This window comes from Motacilla alba, chromosome 8 (assembly GCF_015832195.1).
Source record: "Motacilla alba alba isolate MOTALB_02 chromosome 8, Motacilla_alba_V1.0_pri, whole genome shotgun sequence".
In the NCBI taxonomy this organism is placed as follows: domain Eukaryota; kingdom Metazoa; phylum Chordata; class Aves; order Passeriformes; family Motacillidae; genus Motacilla; species Motacilla alba.
This window is the reverse complement of record NC_052023.1, coordinates 26,332,891-26,351,393: the sequence shown is the minus strand read 5'-3', so window position 1 is coordinate 26,351,393 and position 18,503 is coordinate 26,332,891. Positions and strand designations below refer to the sequence as shown.

The following is an 18,503-nucleotide window of genomic DNA, read 5'->3' as shown; positions in this document are numbered from 1 at the left end:
CTTGATGTGCTTTAGCACATACATTTACAGGGGCAAATCCTCCCAATTAGCTTGCTCCTGGTTTGAAAGCAGGCACAACTGTAAACTCATTTCTGCAGATTAAAGCCAGCAAAGCCATCCCACTCGAGAGAGGGAATGTGCTCTCCCAGTGGTGGCAGAGGTCAACGTGGCTGGAATTGCTGAGGCATTCCTGACACACCGGTGATGCACTCCCCCTCAATGGAACTGTGTAGCCCAACATAGGGAAGGAGCTGAGGACTTGGGAATCTTCATTTCATGGCGCCAAATACCGAAATTCCCCTCTCCCAGCCTCCCCAAATCTGTTGCATCCTTCCAAGCAACAACTGCTGCATGAGGATTTTCTTCCACAGTGTTCCTATAGATGATCTTAAAGGAAGGAAAGTAAAACTCTTTATCAGCCACACCCCGAAACTCCAAAGGGGAAAGAGCATCCAGCCAATCACTGCCCAGCCTACTGGAGCTCACTCCCTGGATATCTCTAAGCTCATTCTCCGCTAATTCTGTTCTGTGTCTTTGCTCTGTTCCTCACAGAGGTGGTCATTAGCACTTGAAATCTTAAGGGTTTGGGTCAAGTTTCCTCTTCCATTCAGGTTTTACATAACTTAGAATTACAGCTGAATAAGGCATGCCCAAAATAAATCTGCCTCTTTTGATTTATAAAACCACACAAACATGAACGAGATTAAACAGCAGCATAGCTGGGACACCAGCCTACAGGTACGTGCTCATTATTCAGCTCAGTCCATTCCAGATTATTTTGAACCTTTTAAAATGAATTCATGAACCTCTTTTGATTTTTAATTTATTAAGTTCACATTTTTACCTCCTGTTTTCATCCATCTTTCCTATCCTGCCACTGTCACTTTTTCTAAGGGCAACAGAAGTAATTTCCTCTCTCCAGCTAGGCTTCCTTCAGATGTGAATAGTTTGTCAGAAATATTTTGCTTCACGAACTTCCTTCTTGCCTGCTGAGAATCTGGGTTAGAGTTGCTTTGACTTTTTGCTTGTTCATGTTTTTCCAGTGGCAAAGGCAGCACAGGACTCCAACTGAACTATCAGTGGATTTTATTGCTTAGCCCCACAAAGAGCTATGGTGGGATAGGTGACAGAGGAACAAGGAAAGAACCAGACATCCCTGAGCCAGTATTGATACCAAGTAAAGGATTACTGAATCTTGGTGTGAGTTTTTAAAGATTCTAAACAGATTTTACAGGATATTTGGGGCATACTTTGTATTTACCTAATATAACCAATTAAGCAGAGCATATTTCCTCTTTCCCCAAGCTTTTGTTTTGGCAAAATGGGGTATTTTTTTTTTCCTGTTTGGAATAGCAATGGGTGGTACCAGTGAGCTCCCCAGCAGGCAAACTCTCCTCCAGCATAATGCCCTCTGAGTGGGCCAGGCTAGTCTGGAGTAGTGAGAACACTACAGAAACCATGCAGAAGGAACGGGCAGAAATTCCTCATCTGCCTTGGAGCATGATTTCCTGAAAACCAGCAGGCTTCTGCCACCTGTCTCCTGTGTCACCCCTTCTCTTTGGGGACCTTTTTTTATCTCCTTCCAGTTCCATGACAGCAGACATCCACAAGCAACTCAACTCCCCAAGTCAGAGAAGTGGTGACAGCTCCAGAGCAGGGCCAGGTACCAGGGACCTTCCTACACCTGCCCCCCAGCCATGGCCAGTTTGTCCTAAACCTGTACTCTCCGAGCCAAATCACCACCCCTCAACAGCTGGATGGGCAAACATTAGTGATCTGTTTGCCATTACAAGTGTCTCTGGTATTCCCTGGGGCTACTAATCCAAGAACTGAACAATGCTTGCATGGCATTTATACCACACAAATGCCATTTAGAGCTAAATTCCAAAACAAACTCAACACTACCTGTGAAATGTATTTTAAACTTGTTGCATTTATCGCTTCACTTGGTATTGAAAAGAAAACAAAATGGGTCAAGCATATTATCCAAGAAAATTAGCATAAGCTTTGTATAGGGATGCCTTGCACTTACAACGATTTACATGGATTTCTGGCCTGGTTTCAGTACAGGTTGATTCAGGGATTTCACCCAAATAGCCTGCTGTCTTTTCACTTACAGCAGATGATCAGCAAACAAAAGATACTAATTAACATTAATCAGCACATTAAATAGCATTAAATACCAACATCTGTCACACAAAGAGCCCAGGATTCTGGTAGATACATCTGTCCTTGTTTTTCATTCTCTTCCCAAAGAGGGGTTAATGGTCATTACCTACATCCCTAAGAAGGACTAATAAAGGTAAAAATAATGGAAAATGCAAAACTCCAAGCTGTACTATTACTGATGTTGTCTGTCAAGTTTGCTCCAGTGCTGAACCAGCCATGCTGCAGAGAAGAAGGGAGAATGCAGTGACATGTTTACCGAGATGACCTGAAGTGCCCTGCTTCAGGTCAGATTTTAGTATCTTTACTGACTATCACTTTACACCTGACCTTCAGTCTGGGACAAGGAAAAAAAGGGGAAAGAATGAAAGGCTGGACAGCCAGATGCCATGAGAAATTCTTGTAGTTAAGTAACGGGAAGAAAAAGGCAGGACCCCAGCACATCCTCTGCCCATCATTCCCACAGGAGCTGGCCATGCACAAACTCACCTTGGCTGTGCTGGTACCTCACTGACACCCTGACAGGAGCCCTAAGGGAAAGCTGAGACATTTCTATATGGAAACAGCACAGTGGTAATGGCATATTCCCAAAACAAAAAATAAATCTGCCCTATGATTGCTTGAAAGATGAGATAAGGAGTAATTAAGACTGAAGTAATTAAGACTGAAGTGGGTGAGCAGGAAATGGCACATGGTACCAGCCAAGCTGGGCTAAACCAGGCAGACCAGTCCAGGCACCTTCCCTGAGGTTTAGCAGTCAGTGTGACTGTGAGACACAGTCTAGACTGAGGCATGCCTGATGACTCTGGAATGAGATCATTTCATGCATTTTGCATTAAAAGTACAAACTACTGACACCTTCCAGGAGAGTGGCATGCTCCTCAATGCTGGAGTTAAAAATCAAGGCATTAACTTGGAGGTCACAGGACTGAGTGCAGCCTAAAAACATCCAGCGAACAGCACTTGCTGGTAGATGTTGATACCAAAGGTAACAAACAGCCGGCTGATACAGAGAAGGCATTTGACCTACGACCCATTTGCTAGGAAAGGCAGAAAGCAGCTGTAAGTCTCTGTACTCCCCTGGACAAATTCCCTGGCAATTTGCACAGGTCAGCTCCAGGGGAGAAAGGAAGATCAGGACCATGCAAGCTGATCAGCTGTATAAGACTACCAGTAGTATCCACTAATCTAAGCCCCACATAATCCTTTGCCCCTAAATCCCCATTCATCATCATCATCCAGTACAGTGAAAGGGAAATTCTGTTCTCACAAGATGATTTGGGAGACAAACTATTCCAGTACTTAACTGTGCTGATCTAGTCTCCCACTGGGAAAATCTGCATCTGCATTTAATGCTTCAGTATAACACAAGGAGAAAAGCTTCTGTATTTACATGTGATTTAAAGATTACCCTGTGTTGATTTGACAGTTAATATGCTTATTTTAAGAGCTCAAATGGTATGTATGGAGGGGCAGAGAAGGCAAATGCTGCCACAAGTTATCAAAGAGCTCTGTGTGATAATCAGGTGTTTCTTCAGAAACCAGAGACCAGAGCTATTTCCATGTATTTTTCTACCCTCCCCATCTGGCTTATTCCAAGTTTGTCTTTTATTTAAAATCTTGACTATAGGTCTTGTATTACTTACTACTATGATACTCAAATTAACTAAAAGAAATGAGACACTCCCTAAAAAAATACCAACATCAGGGATTGCTCCAGCTCAGCACAGATGTCCACATTTTCTCCTTGTATCCACGTGCTCAGGCTGGGCACAAAGTGCTGCTTAAGCTGAGGTCAAGTGCAAGGGCTGAGCTACTTTGAAGCTCCCTCACTCCCAGTGCTCTTGTTGACTGCTCTCAATGTCCAGTTAGAGGCCTATATTTAGAGACAAAATTGAGCCATAATTTCTAATCTGTACTTTATTTTTTAGTATGTCTTTCATGTAGAGGAAGTGTTTATGCAAAATTAGTTTTGCAAGAAATGCAAGGGAAGTGCTGGTTATGAGTGAGAACTAGCTTCTGCTTGATCTAAAGGAACAAAACCCCATCAAACAAAGAATGCATTAAAATTTAGAAAGATTTGCAAAAAAAGTTTTTAAAAAGAGGCTTCTATCACCATAAAATTCCTTAATGTATTTTCAAAGTACATATTTTCTATGATCACCATTGTTACTTTCACTGTTTGGAAAATCAATGAAGCAAAATAAACCAGCTCACAAGAAGTAATAACTAAAATGAAAAAGAAAAGCTATGCTGCTGTCTACAGTGTATTTCATATGTCATGTAAGTCCAGGTACCTACATAATGGTTTCAAAGGTTATAGATGTCCTTCTCTCATTTGTGACAGAATAACTGTTTCCCATTACTCTGTCACAGAATCACAGAACAGTCTGGAAAGGACATTTAAAGATCATCTTGTCCAACCTTGCTGCAATGAGCACTGACATCTTTAAAAATAATTACTCTTTGAAAGCAGTGAAGGATTTGATCCCCTTTCTCAGACTAGAATTGTAGATGAAAATGGTATAAGGGTTGTTTCTTGAAATGCCACACAGTATCTTTCTTCTGTAGGTACTTCTCACTGCAGAACCTTCCCAGAGAAAGACATGGACTTAGTGACACTTCTGGCACTGGAAGAGTTGCCTGGTGACTGGCAACTGATTTATCAGGAGATTAACTGGACACCCCAGCTTTAAGGACACTGAAACAAGTGAGTCCCTCTGGTGACACTTGCACATGCCTGACACTGCTCAGTCTGACATGAAGGTGAAGGTATCTCATGGGGAAAACTAAAACCCAAAGTGTAATTTCCTTGATGCTAGCTAGAACTGTGAAACTGAGAAAGACCAGGAACAGGTCTGAGTCATTTTTCTTATCTCTCCTAATTAAATGTAACAGCAGCAAGAGAAAAAGCCCACTCTGGAGATGCAACGCCCTAACTTGGTATCTAAGTGCCTTTGGCCATCCCTTATCAGCAGTGCATGGCAAAACATCCAGGATATTTTGTTGGGCAATACTATGATTTTTTTTCTCACTTTTTAAATTTTTTTTTTTCATTTTTCCAGTAAGAATGCACAACTGGTGCTCTGTTTATCAGTACTGTTTGCATTCCTGTGCTCTTCTTGAATCTTTCAGTTACAGGATTTCAGGGTAGAGAAGCTGGCTGAACCCACTACCACCAAAGAGAACAAGACAGCACAGATCAGTGATCAGCAGAGCCAGGGCCCAGCTGTGTCTCCTGCAATGCCCCTGTCAGCTCAGGGTTACTTTGCCCTTTCTCAGCACTGCAGACCACCCCACATTTCACCAGAGCTCTGAAAGTTCAAGAGTGACGGCTGAGTGTGCCAGGTGGGAAGAGCCAGAATGAGAAATGCAGAGATCCTCACCCATCCCAGCCACTTGTCTGCTTCTGGGCGTAATTCAGGATGTTGAACATCATCTCACGTTCCCTAATTTTCTGACATTTCCCTGTAGGAAACATCCTATTCTTCCTATCTTCAGCAAAGGAAATTAAGATGTGTTGACTCATCTTTTCAAATGTACCTGAAAAACCCTCTCAGGGCAGTAGAAGTTTTTCTTGGGCATTCAGGCTGGTACCAAGTCTCCTGAGCTTTGTTCACACCTCAGCTGAGAGAATACATGAGGTAACTTCCTCACCTGCCAGAGCACCTGAGCTCTGGATGAACAATGGTACCAAAATCCACACCTGACACAAACAGCACAGCTTGGCTTGTGAAATCTCAGATGTATTAAAAATCTACATGGAGCTGCTGGTCAGCAAAGGCTTTGCAATCAGCACCCCTCTGGGTGTCAAGAAGTAGACACCCCAGTGACAGACATGCCATAAATGACAAGAGCAAGAGTCCATTCTGAAAAAATGAGAATACATCATGAGCATGTCAAGCCACTCAGATATAACTTAGCTTTCCAAATGGGCAAATGAATGCTTAAAGTAAATAAGAAGAAAATTCAATCTGGACTTAAAACATCTCACTTCAATGAAAAAAAAAATTACATCTGGCCTTGGGCACAACCCCTGTTTTGCAGGACTGTGTGTACAAACCCAAATGTTCCTGTTCTTCTCTTTGTTCTTCTCCAGAGTCAGGTAGTGGCTGGATCATCAAAGCAGAAAAATTATTTTTTAGCAAAAAGAATTCCACAATGAAAACTACAGCAGTTAGACAAAGAAGCTGTCAGTTAGTGCAGCCAAAGGCTGTGAGGAGAGGCCCAAAAGGCAACATCTGTTGAAGAAGTACAGTCCAGAGACTGAGCTTCATTAATGTTGGCTCTGCTTCATGAAACAAAAAGGAAATGGGGAAAAACCAGTCTGGTCACTGTGTGTTCCAAATAAATCTCTAGAGGATTCACTCCCTTCTTTCTCAAGCTACAGTATCAAAATACTGGAGCTTCTGAGAGGCTCTGAATTGTCTCTGAAGTTTTTACTGAGTGTGGCGGTGCTTTCACCAAAGAAAGACAAGCAGGACAAACAGAGCCAGGCTCTGGAGCAGTATTCCTGCCTAATGCTTTCCTGGTTGTGAGAAGCAACTCACACCAGTGCTACTGATTCTCTCTGCTTGCCAAGGAGGTTCTCTGGGCAATGCAGGATGGAACAGAGCACACCAACCACTTCCAGCTTCTCTGGTCTGGGGAGCACATCTGGAACAAATGGCACAGCAACATCTTCATTACACCTCTGCTCTCCTCCACTATCCACCTGTAGCCACTACAAATGCTCTGCCAGTTTATCTGTGCATGCACACTCCATCAGCAGCCTGCTCCTGCCCTGAATACAATTTCAGACAAAGCTGTGCCCTGGCTGGGATCCCAACCCCGCCCTACAAAAATGCAGTTGGTCCTGCAGAACTGCCTGTACAGCAGGGCTCTTCCCTGCACTGCTGGGCAGGGAAGGATAACCACCTCTTCACTCTCAGCAGAGCTGGTTAGGCTACAAGAAGCCTGGAATGTGGACACTGCTGAAATTAAAGCAGCCACAAATAAAGTAAGCAGAAAAAATGGCTTAAAGCCATCTTTGTTCTGACCCTTTTTATTTCCATCAAAGACTGTTGTGACCAAACACTGGGTAGGTAATCCATGGCCAGCTATGCCTTTAAAACATACTTCCATTACACTCCTGGATGCCACTCCAGCTCAACAAGTATCCTGAGAAGTTTGCTCAGTGATGAACAGGAAAAACAGCTCAGAGGATGGTGCTGGACAAGCAGCTATGCAGTCAAGGCAGCCTGGTGCAACCTGGAGCCTTGTGGCTCTGCTTCTGCTGTAGGGAAGAGATCTGCTTAGCTATGTAAATAAGATGCATAAATAAATAAATAAGAATTGCAGTGGGCTGAAAAAAAGCACCCAGACCCTGGCCTTTTCAGTATGTTGCAGGTCGCTTAGCAACAGGCTAGCTGCTGCAGGGTAAAAGAGCATGAAATCAGCGTCTTTTCAATGGAAATGTGGGGAGGTGGCCTTTTCCTGGCAGCAGCGAGGAAAGAAGTAACTGGTGAATCTGAACCTGTGGGCATCCTTTTGGAGAGGTTCCTGAATGCAGGGATTGTTAATTAACGTGGCTGAGAGGCTTCGTCCTGCCAGCAAACTGATACATTCCAGAGCACGCCTGGGAAACCAATAATTCAATCTTGATTCAAATGATGTCTGTTACAGTCACCTCCTGGGTTAATTACTGATTAACCATCTTAAATAGCTCAAACCCAGTTCTATCGGGCTCCCCTGGCTATGTTAGTGCCAGCTGACCATAGAGCATGTTTTCAGTGGCAGTTACCTCAAACATTCCCCGAGCACTGCATGTCCAGGTTTTATCATCATGCTATCTCTGCATTCACTAAAGGAATGTGCACCCTGTGAATCTTTAAGTAACTGAATCTCAGCAATACAAACCCATTTATTCTGGCCAGGTAATTCCTCTCCAGCCTTCTGGAACAGCCTTGTGTGGACACAGTGGAGGAACATTACATGGACAGTAGCCACTAGAGAGAACTGAGCTATGAGAGCAGCAAGAACAACATGTGGACATTTCATGCAGGACTTAAATGAGAGTTCTGAATAAAAGATTTCTCTGGGTTGCCTAATCTGGGGCTGGAGTGTATCATCCACTGCTACATGCAGCTGGATCCTGGCAGCAAGGCACAAGCTGTGTGGCACATGATCACTGAGCGAGGTGTGTGATTGTGTGATGGTGGTTGAGCCAGCAGAGGGGCTGAATCCAACAGGAATCCAACAGGAGGAGCAAACACAGTGGCCTTGCTGCCTGCTTTATACACACACTGCACAGTGATAACTCATTGCACTCCTTATGTACAGATGACTTGCACTTGTGTGGCACTTCAGCAACTTCAGTGAAAAGCATCTGGGGCCTACCAGTGAACCAAATTTAGTTGGAGCAGGGAAACTTCTCACCTGCATTTTATCTTCCTGAGTACCCATCCCAGTACTTAATCTTTCGTGTGATGGGGTGGAGGGTTCAGAAGCCATCCCCAGCTCCACAGGCAGGAAACTATACAGTATTGAGCAGGGTGGCTGCTTTCAATCCTTACAACTCCAAAGGTTTCTTCTGTGTCCTTGGGAGCTGCACACAGAGATGCATTTGGCAATGTTTTGTTTCCCTCTTTGTCTGGGGTTGAAAGGAAGGAGCCTGTGGCTCAGTGAGTGAACACTTAGATGAGATACCCTCCATTTCCTTAATGAGCCTATTAAGTGACTCATCAAATGTGTAACGACCAGTCTCAGAAGGGAGAGACACACAGAGATAACTGACTGCACTGAGATATTCCTAGTGCACACAAAACAACCCATATGCTACAGGAGTTGATTTGGATTAATGTGATTCCAGTGCCAGAGAAGTACACAGATGGAAAATACCTTATCACTTTTCCTTTTTGCTAGCTGGAGTTGTCTGTGCCTGAGCTCACAGCTCCAGCTTTTCCTCCTCTGATCGAGGGATGGCAAAATCCTGCTGTGACACATCTATCTCTGGGGTATTTGCAGAGTCAAGCACCTGGTGGAACTGTTCCTGCTCCCTGCGCCTGAGCAAAACCCGTGATTGAAGGAGGAGAGTCTTGGTTTAGGTCACTAGAACCAAAGACCACATCAAAATTCAAATGGAATTTTATTCTCTGCTTTTGTAAATGAGTCCCTGAAGGTGTGCAGGCCAGGATTTAATCTTTCCAAGGAGATTAAGAAGTACTGCTATATTAACACAAATACACCAGACATACAGCAACCAGCTCACATCACTCTCCAGCACACTGGATTTTATTTACAAGGTTAACTATGATCCACTGTCGCACATTTTCCAGAATCTTGTGTTCTGATTGTGAATTAAGAGTGGAGCAAGGGAAGCAGGAAGAGCAAATAGCATCAATAATGCTTAGGAGACTGAAAGAGATGTACTAAAACACACGTCTGTTTCTCCTGAAATGTCACTTTATGTCAACTGCCATGGTTTCCAGACTGTCAGAATTGAATTATATTGTAATTACATCCTATTTGGATAAGGTCACAAGAACAAAAGCTTAGTACTTTCCTCCATTACAGGTGCTGTATGTTCTTACACTCCTGGAGCAGACAAGCCTCCTTTTCTAATGGCAACAAATTTGCCTTCAGCATAAAAGGCTGGTTTAAGTCCATTAGTGCAAGGTGAGTCACATTAAAAAATTAAGAGCCATCATTAGTGATGCTTCTGAGAAGTGTTCCAGAGCACAGATGTCTAAATTCTCTTCCTCATCCTTACAGTTTGCTTTATATCATAATAGCAACAAAAAGGGCACAAACACAAACCCAGACCTGCGTAACCTTACAGCAGGTGCTTGTTTTACTTGAGCCCTCATCAGTGAGTACAGGTGTGAGAAACCCCTTACACCAGGGACTTGAACATTTCTCAGGTTTTTTTACCTTTCCAGGAGTTTTCCCCCACATTCCTGTGACAGTATATGACCTTGTATAATATTCCTGCATGATGGATCAAAGGTTGAAAATCCACAAGTCATACAGGTAAACAATTGTGTTGTTTAAACAGGGACCCTGCAACCACTGTGTGGCAAAGCCCTTCTGCTAGACAGGATCATTACTGACATTTTGTGGATGTCACAATAAAGAAAGACTAAAAGAAAATAGAGAGGGACTCCTGGCTGTTCCCAGGGGAGCCTGGGCTCCCAACAAGTCCCTGTGTGAGCTCCCAACCCAGTGCTGGATTTATAAATGTGCTGCTCCTTCCCATTAGAGACTCAGCCACCAGAGGAGGCTGCTGGTGGAGAGAGAGATGGATGAGAGCAGCAGAACATGAGATGGGCTCTGGCCAAACCCACAACCAGCCCTGCTCCCAGTGCCCCTCAGCAATTACTGCTGCCCCTGGGATGAGGATTTGCACTCCAGGCTGGGGGTTCCTCTGCTGTCAGAGAGCAGGGGTGGAGGTTTGCCAGGCTCACCAAGTGCAGGCAGCACCTTCTTCCCCTTTACAGCCCCAGCTCTGACCAGAAGGGTTTTTTATCAAGTCTTGGAGCACTTGGATTTGTTGTGTTGGCTGGAGAAGATGGCTCTGGTGCATATTGGGACAAAAGGAGAAAATCATATGGCTAAACCAGATCCCCCTCAGCTAGAGAATCATTGCCTTTGCAGAATCCCTTGCCAGAATTCTGGGAAACACAAACTGTGCCAAGGAAAATGCTCCTTTCCCACCACATGTCCCTCCTCCTGCAAAAGGAACATGCCCTGTTTCACCCTGTGCTTAGAAAAGGGAAAAACTAAGCAAGGTCTCTTGAAGAAAGTTCATTACAACACAAACCTGTATTTCACTTTGCACTACAAGAAAATCAAGGGCCAAATTTGCCTCAGAGCTTCCTGCTGCTATTTAAAGCAACAGGATTTGTGTCCCTACAAGCTCACCTGAGTATGATGGTCTGGACAAGCAGCTGGAATGAAGAAAACTGTGCTGGGATCTGTATTCTCTGGCACCAAAATACAGCTCCTTTCAGTGAGAGAAATCTCTTTCACCACTGCCTCATGAGGAAAGACATCACACTTACTGTGCAGGACTGTTTAACATTTGAAAGTAAGGCAGTGCTGACAAGGTGATTGAATTTTTTCCTTATTTCTGATGGGTCTGGTAGATTGCACAATCATCAAAAGGAACAGCCTGACAATAAAGTTTTGTGTGTCATAGACAGTGGGAGAAGAAATGAGCCTGAGGTAAGGAAAGCAGGTGCTCAGATGCTGAAGCATTATTCAATCCAGCTGCTTGCAACAGGTGCCTTGGGGCACCCAGGAGCAAGTGGAACATGGCACCCTCATCAGTTAGGGAGCATGTCACCATCATATTTTCTGAAAAATCCTCTTTGCCAGGACTTCTTCTCCTGGGAAGCTGAGAAGCCTCAGAGAAAAAATGAAAACAATATTATCTCATTTGCTTCTCATGTGCTTTGCTGCTTTGGAATGTGATTTGGAGATTGTTTACCCATAGGTGGCTGTTTGATTGGTTTCATGTGAATTGTTTTGACTTAATGACCAATCACAGCCAGCTGTGTCAGGACTCTGGAAGAGAGAGTCACAAGTTTTCATTATTATCTTTTAGCCTTCTGTAAGTATCCTTTCTCTGTTCTTTAGTATAGATTTTAGTGTAGCAAATTTATAATATAATATAATATAATATAATATAATATAATATAATATAATATAATATAATATAATATAATATAATATAATATAATATAAGCCTTCTAAGAACATGGAGCCAGATCCATCAATTCCTCCTCTGATGGGGGACCAGAAAATACCACAGAGGCAAAGCGCTGATCCCTTCTCCAGCTCTTCCCACTGCTCCTGACTGGCTGAAACAGAATCAATATTCCCTGCTGTGCAAAGAGGGAGCATCCTGGGTGGCACAGTCAGGTGGCTTCCTCAGACTGCCATCAAATTGTTCCTCACAAGGATGCACTTTACATAAGGGCACTGATCTTGTGCTCTGAGCTATGGGTTAACCAAAGGATTGCTGGGATTAAAAAGGAGCTGCTCAGACAGCTGCTTGACTCTGAAGAACATCAGCTATAATTTAACTGCTCTTCCCCCAGAGGTTGATGCATTAAGCTCTGAGCCTCTTCAAGGCACACACCTGTGTTTCTTGTGCAGGTAAGGAGTGAGGAGCACCCTCCAGGCTGGTGCCACGTGCAGCTGCACCTGGGCTGGGGGACTGTTGAAGCTGAAGATTTTGCAGCTCTGCTGCCACAGTAACTGAGTGATTTCAGCTGACACTGGCCTCTGAGCCATGCATGCACACTGAATTCATGCCTGTACTTCCAGGTTTAAGAGATTATTTATTAACACAGAATCACAAAATGATTTGGGGGTTGGAAGGGACCTTAAAGCCCATCTTGTTTCAATCCCTGCCACTATCCCAGCTTGCTCCATGCCCCATGCAGCCTGGCCTTGAACACTTCCAGGGCTGGGGCATCCACAAGTTCTCTGGGCAACCTGTTCCAAGGGCCTCACCACCCTCATATGGAAGAATTCCTTCCCAATATCCAATCTAAATTTACTCTCAGTTCGAAGCCACTGCCTCTTGTCCTGTCACTCCATGCTCTTGTAAACAGTTCCTCCCCAGATTTCTGCATCTATCCTAATTATTATGCTGATTAATAACTTGGAGATGAGATTTTCAGTTTTTTCATGGATTTTGATTAACTTGCAGAATCAAATTTTGGTTAAAAATTATTGTCCAGGAAATTGCATTAATTAATTAAGCAAAGGAAGTTGAAAGAATAACAGACAGCTAAGGTAACACAATGAGGAGGTCTGATCTTCATCTGCAGCTTGACAATGAGGTAGCAGCCAGATGCAATCTACTTATGCCCAAACATAAACAAACGTAGCAATATAAACAATGTAACACCATGTTTACCACACTACCCAATCTCCACAGGAGAAACAAGGCCACAATATGCTAAAAATAAAAGCAATTAACTGTAGGAAACCACAGAATCCTGAAGCAAAGCAGTCAGGAGATCCTAAAAATGTGAGTATTGCCTTTATAAAGCACCCAGCTACAGTGCTGCTCCAGTAGCTACACACAGAGAACAGCCAAGTAACTACTTGCTGAATTTAATTTCCCGCAGTGTCAACAATGCCAAAAACAATGCCTGGGGTTTGTAATGGCAAGTTATTAATAAGACTTTCAGTTCTAAAAGCTGCTGTCCCTGCAGAGCTCTGTGTTTATGAGATGCAGTCACTGTCTCCTATACTTAGTTCTGTTTGTCCCCTCATTTTCAAAGCAGAGGAATAAATCCAAGTGCAGGTGCCTGAGAAATCAAACACCAGCAAAAATACAAGAAGACAGTGCCCCCAGTGCCTCTTCTGTTTATTTGCAAAAGCCCTGGGGGAAATAAGGGAAAATTGTTAGGCTTTGCCTTTTCTTTTCCTTCTCCTCCCAATTATTTTTACAAGTTTAGCTCTAGGTCTCAGCATAGCACAGTGCTTCAGAATTTGTCACCTCCTTTAATTTGTCAAAAACCAAAAGGAGCCCAGTGTCCCATCCCAAGTGTTCTTTGTGCTACACTGAGAGTGAATCCCTGCTTTCCCCTGAGTGCGCATGAGCCATTAGCTCTGGATTACTGGAGCTTTCTGCAACAGAGAATCACAGAATGGAATCACAGAATGGTTCAGGTTGGGAGAGATCTTAAATCTCATCTTATTCCACCCCTCTGCCCTGGCAGGGACACCTTCCCCTGGCCCAGGTGGCTCCAAGCCTTGCCTGGCCTTGGACACTTCCAGGGATGGGACAGCCACAGCTTCTCTGGGCAACCACTCCAAACCCCACCCATGGCTGTTTCCAAAAACTTCATTTTTTAAAATTCTGTTACATCTGCAGGAATAAAATAACCACAGCTTTTCTGAGAAGGACACATACCATAATGGCTGATCAAAAAGACAAAAGGCAGCTTGAATTTTTTTCCCTAAACACAATCACTTCCCAATGCATGTATTCTAAGATATCTAGACTTAAGAAATAAAAGATAGTTCTCTGTGGGTGCTCTGAACTCCCGGCAGACAACAGAGCTTCTTCCTCTGCTGTTCAGAGGAGAGAACTCAAAGTTTCTCAGGTCACAGGAGCTGAGTTCTGAAAAATATTTATAATATTTTTCAGAGTCATAGACAACACCAGAACTTTGGCTGGCAAGGGTCGTGCCTTGGCCCCAATGTCTTTTACATATAAAAAAATACATTTCTTCAGAATTATGAGGCTGATTACTGCCAAGCTGCTACCTGCTCCCTCAGACCTCAGCCTGAAAGATACCCAAGAGAAGCACAGAGGAATTTCCACCTCCAGGGAGATTCTGCCATCTTATGTCTCAACAGTTTTGTTGATGTTTAAGTCAGTATCAAGGAACACTTCTTCGCCAGCATAAACATGGGGTGCAGAGCTTGTTTCCAGGCATTTCTGCATCTGCACTTTTACCTACACCTCTTTCTCCACAAAATGTGAAATCCTGTGGGTTTGTTCCTTTTAATTCTGGTTGTAAGTGCTGATGCTGGGATACATTTCTTCCTCTACACCCTCTTTTGCATCACAGAAGCGTCTTTAAAAAGGACACCATCTTACTGGGAGAGTAAGAGGTACTGCAAACCTGCCTGGCACCATCACCACAGGCTTTCTCCATAGTCAAACTTAAGGCATTCTTTGGGAAAATCAGTTACTGGATTTGTTTCCTCCAAAGGAAGAGAGAGTTGAGACTTTCTCCTCTAAAAAACTAGTATGAGCACTGTGCTGTCAAACAGGAACTCCAGACACTGCTACTGCTCAACAAACAGACCACTGCAAGCAGAGATATTGTAATGTGTCTCCTCACAGGGGGTGAGTCAATGCTCCAGCCAACCTGCAGCTGGGATTGGAGTTCAGCTTGGGAAAAAGGTTCACTTCCTCTTACTCTTAGAGCTGAGTTATTTCAGACACATTCTGGCAAAGATGCCAGAAGACAGAGCTGTCAAATGGTGTGACTCCTGCCATCTTCATCTCCTGCTCTCTGTACTGTTTCCAGACGCAAGGATGGAAAGCTGCTGTTATTCATCCAGGGGAAGGAGCCAGATTGAAGAATCTCAGGCCAGAAAGCCCTGCTGAGGATGCTCTCCTGCTCCCACTTGGAACAGAAACATCCGTTGTCATACTGAAAAGCCCTGACTCCTGACGGCACCAAGGTGAACAAAATGGATTCAGGTGCTCTGCTGAACCATGGAGCAGCTTTCAGGTGCCCTCCTTACCTTGCTGAATGAAACCACTCAGAACTTGGGCAAAGGGATACAACTGCTGGGGATAGACACAAGAAATGTTTCTATCAACTTTTCCACCTCAAACTTTTACAGTTCTTGGAAGACTCTTACCTGCAACACTGCTCTGGTTGATGGCACTGCTCACAAGTCCATATGTCAACTAGTGACTAATACAAAAACACCAAAATACTTGTACTCAGTCAGGCTGCAGAACTACTTAAAATTGTTAAAACGTGATTATACTTAACTAATAATAATTAAATTCTATTCTTTTCCTATTGATAAAGAATTATTGACATACCTGATGTCCCTTACAATACCAACTCAGTGCAAATGAAAAAAAAACCAAACCAAATAAAATAACTGAACAGTTTTACTAATGCTTAAACACCATGAAAATATAGCCTCACTACTAGGCAGCATGCCTGCTCACTGGAATATTAAATAAGTATTATAAGTTAAAATAAATAAACATTTCAAGCTCAAACTGCTATTTTAAATTAACAGCATTCCTTTCTATAAGTGTTAACACTTATTACAAAGATTACAATCACATTTAACATCCAACTCCACTGCAGGCACTTTAATCTGATTTCCGGATGCTGGCTCATTGCAGTGCCCTACACCACAAACCTGAGCAGGAAGAAGGAAGCTGGAGCCTCAAACAGGACAGGAGTTAAAAACCATGACCCTTGTCACCAGGACAAGTGGCTCTGCACTTCAGAGATAACAGCACAGACATAATAAGGGCAATTGATCATTGGCTTTTAATAAGAAATTGCATACAAGCATGGCAGGGTTTTCTATAGATCTAAACCAAATCCTTTTCAATTTGGTTTGGCCTTTTCTGAAGAAGTTGATAAATGAGCAATTTTTAACCTGTCCTTTATATTGAGAGGTTAAATAGATACAACACTGGTAGAACCAATGCTTGTGCAGTTTCAGGGCCTTTCTGCAGTGACCTCCTTTGTGCTTCTGTTGCATTTTGTGTTCCTCTTACCATGACAGCAAGATCCCCAAGTATCTGGGTAAGTACACACATACAGAGATAAGCACAGAGAGAGGGAATGCTCTGGAGAGAAGAGAAAGAGCAAACCAGCTATTTTTAATCCTACCCATTGAAACTCGCATAAATCAATAGGGGACTTAAACCACACCCGTAAAAAATGCCTGTCCAGATAGAGGATAATAGAGGTGTGAAGCAAGTCACTCATCCCCGTCAGTAAGGTGTAAGTTTCAAATCACCACTCTCAAGTGAAAACATTTAAATGGCAACATTATAAACTAAATCTGCTTTAAATGTCGCCGAGGAAACAAGCTTAGCACAGCCCCTGCTACTGTAGCCCCTTCTTGACTCTGCTATTATCCACGGCACTGGTGCCAGCTCCAGCTGTGGGTGACAGCCTTGGCAGCGCAGTGAGAGGTGACAAAAATCTGGGGGGTTGCTTTGCATTGGGAAAGGCACCATTTTTATTCAGGGCCAACTGCTGGTCTCATTGAAGGTGCTGAGAGCAGCAACCTTGTAATGCTGCTGGGGGCCCCAATATTGTCCAGAAGGGAGATTTACATGGATGGTTGGGAAGAAACTTCTCTTACAAAAAGAGGGAGAAAGAGGAAGAAAGAGGGAGAAAGAGGGAGAAAGAGGGAGAAAGAGGGAGAAAGAGGGAGAAAGAGGGAGAAAGAGGGAGAAAGAGGGAGAAAGAGGAAGAAAGAGGAAGAAAGAGGAAGAAAGAGGAAGAAAGAGGAAGAAAGAGGAAGAAAGAGGAAGAAAGAGGAAGAAAGAGGAAGAAAGAGGAAGAAAGAGGAAGAAAGAGGAAGAAAGAGGAAGAAAGAGGAAGAAAGAGGAAGAAAGAGGATCAGTATTTGAGATCTTTCCTGCTGCTGAGGATGATGAAAGATGAGACCAGGAGTCACTGCAGTGCCTGAGCCAGGTAACAGAAGGTGTCTCTACAGAAGCTGCCCCACCATAGAACAACCTTCCCTTCAGGCTTCTGTGTATCTCATCCCATGTGTTCACCTCACCTTCCCTGGGCACAGGGGACACATCCCACAGGTAGTTCTGAGGATGTCCCCACCTATCCATCTCGTACACTCAACCTCATGGCATTCCAGGGCTGCAATGTAACATATTCTGAATTTCCAGAGCTAACACATGCTGAATGTCAGCTCTGCTCCATTTCCAAATGCCACGGGACAGTCATGGAGAAACGGGCACAAACTCCCTGAATTCACTGGAAAGTGACAATCCAGTTCATATGGAGTAGACCTCCCAGTGAAACTTTCTCCTGTTCCACACCTCACCTGCCTGAGGCCAGGTGTAAGAACAGAAGTGATGGGACTTCTCTATTAAAATCCAAGGTCATTGGAACTTCTTTAGGATGCACATGGATCTGTGCAAGAGAAATTGCAAGAAGCTGCAAAAGGCAACTGAGGCAGATGTTGTGAGCATTAAGAATTTGTCAGATGTTTTCATGAAACAGCACCATTAGGATTAATCTTCATGAAATCTAGAAGAGGGTCTGCATTCATTCATTTATCAAATTGGGCCTCCAGAGACACAAAAACTTCTGAAAAATCTTGTAAAGACAGAAAAATGAGGAAAGTAAAAAATCCCTTCCCCAAAGCATAAGCATAAAAATCCTTCTATGATTACAAATCCATAGTATAAATTAGTTCAAAATGCTATTCAACAATGAAATATGACCTAACAAGCTCTGCAGGAAAACACTACTGTTAATTCTAATTCCAGTGATGTTCACAGTGATTTCCTTACTGGTAAATGACTGAAATCCAGACCTAGTGAATAACCACCAAGAATAATACTTAATTGAAAAAGACATTCTCTAGCACATTCTGCACAGAAATTTCATTTGATAGCAGCTTTTTTTTCTTTGTATTTGCAGATCTACTCTTGAGAGAAAGATAGCTACCAATCTTTTTTTTTAAAAAGCAGTATGACAGAACTATTTCCAATACAGCACTTTCAAAATCCAAGGGCTACATCCTGAACTCAATTGAAAAGTTGTGAAATTAAGGAGAAAAAACCCCAAGTAGTTTTAAATTTG

General features: G+C 43.3%; 1 protein-coding gene across 5 annotated transcripts in view; it reads right to left on the bottom strand.

Moving 5' to 3' along the window:
- RABGAP1L (RAB GTPase activating protein 1 like) overlaps window positions 1-18,503 on the bottom strand; it is a 227,785-nt gene that overhangs the window by 38,625 nt on the left and 170,657 nt on the right. The gene's annotated exons all lie outside the window — the stretch shown is intronic.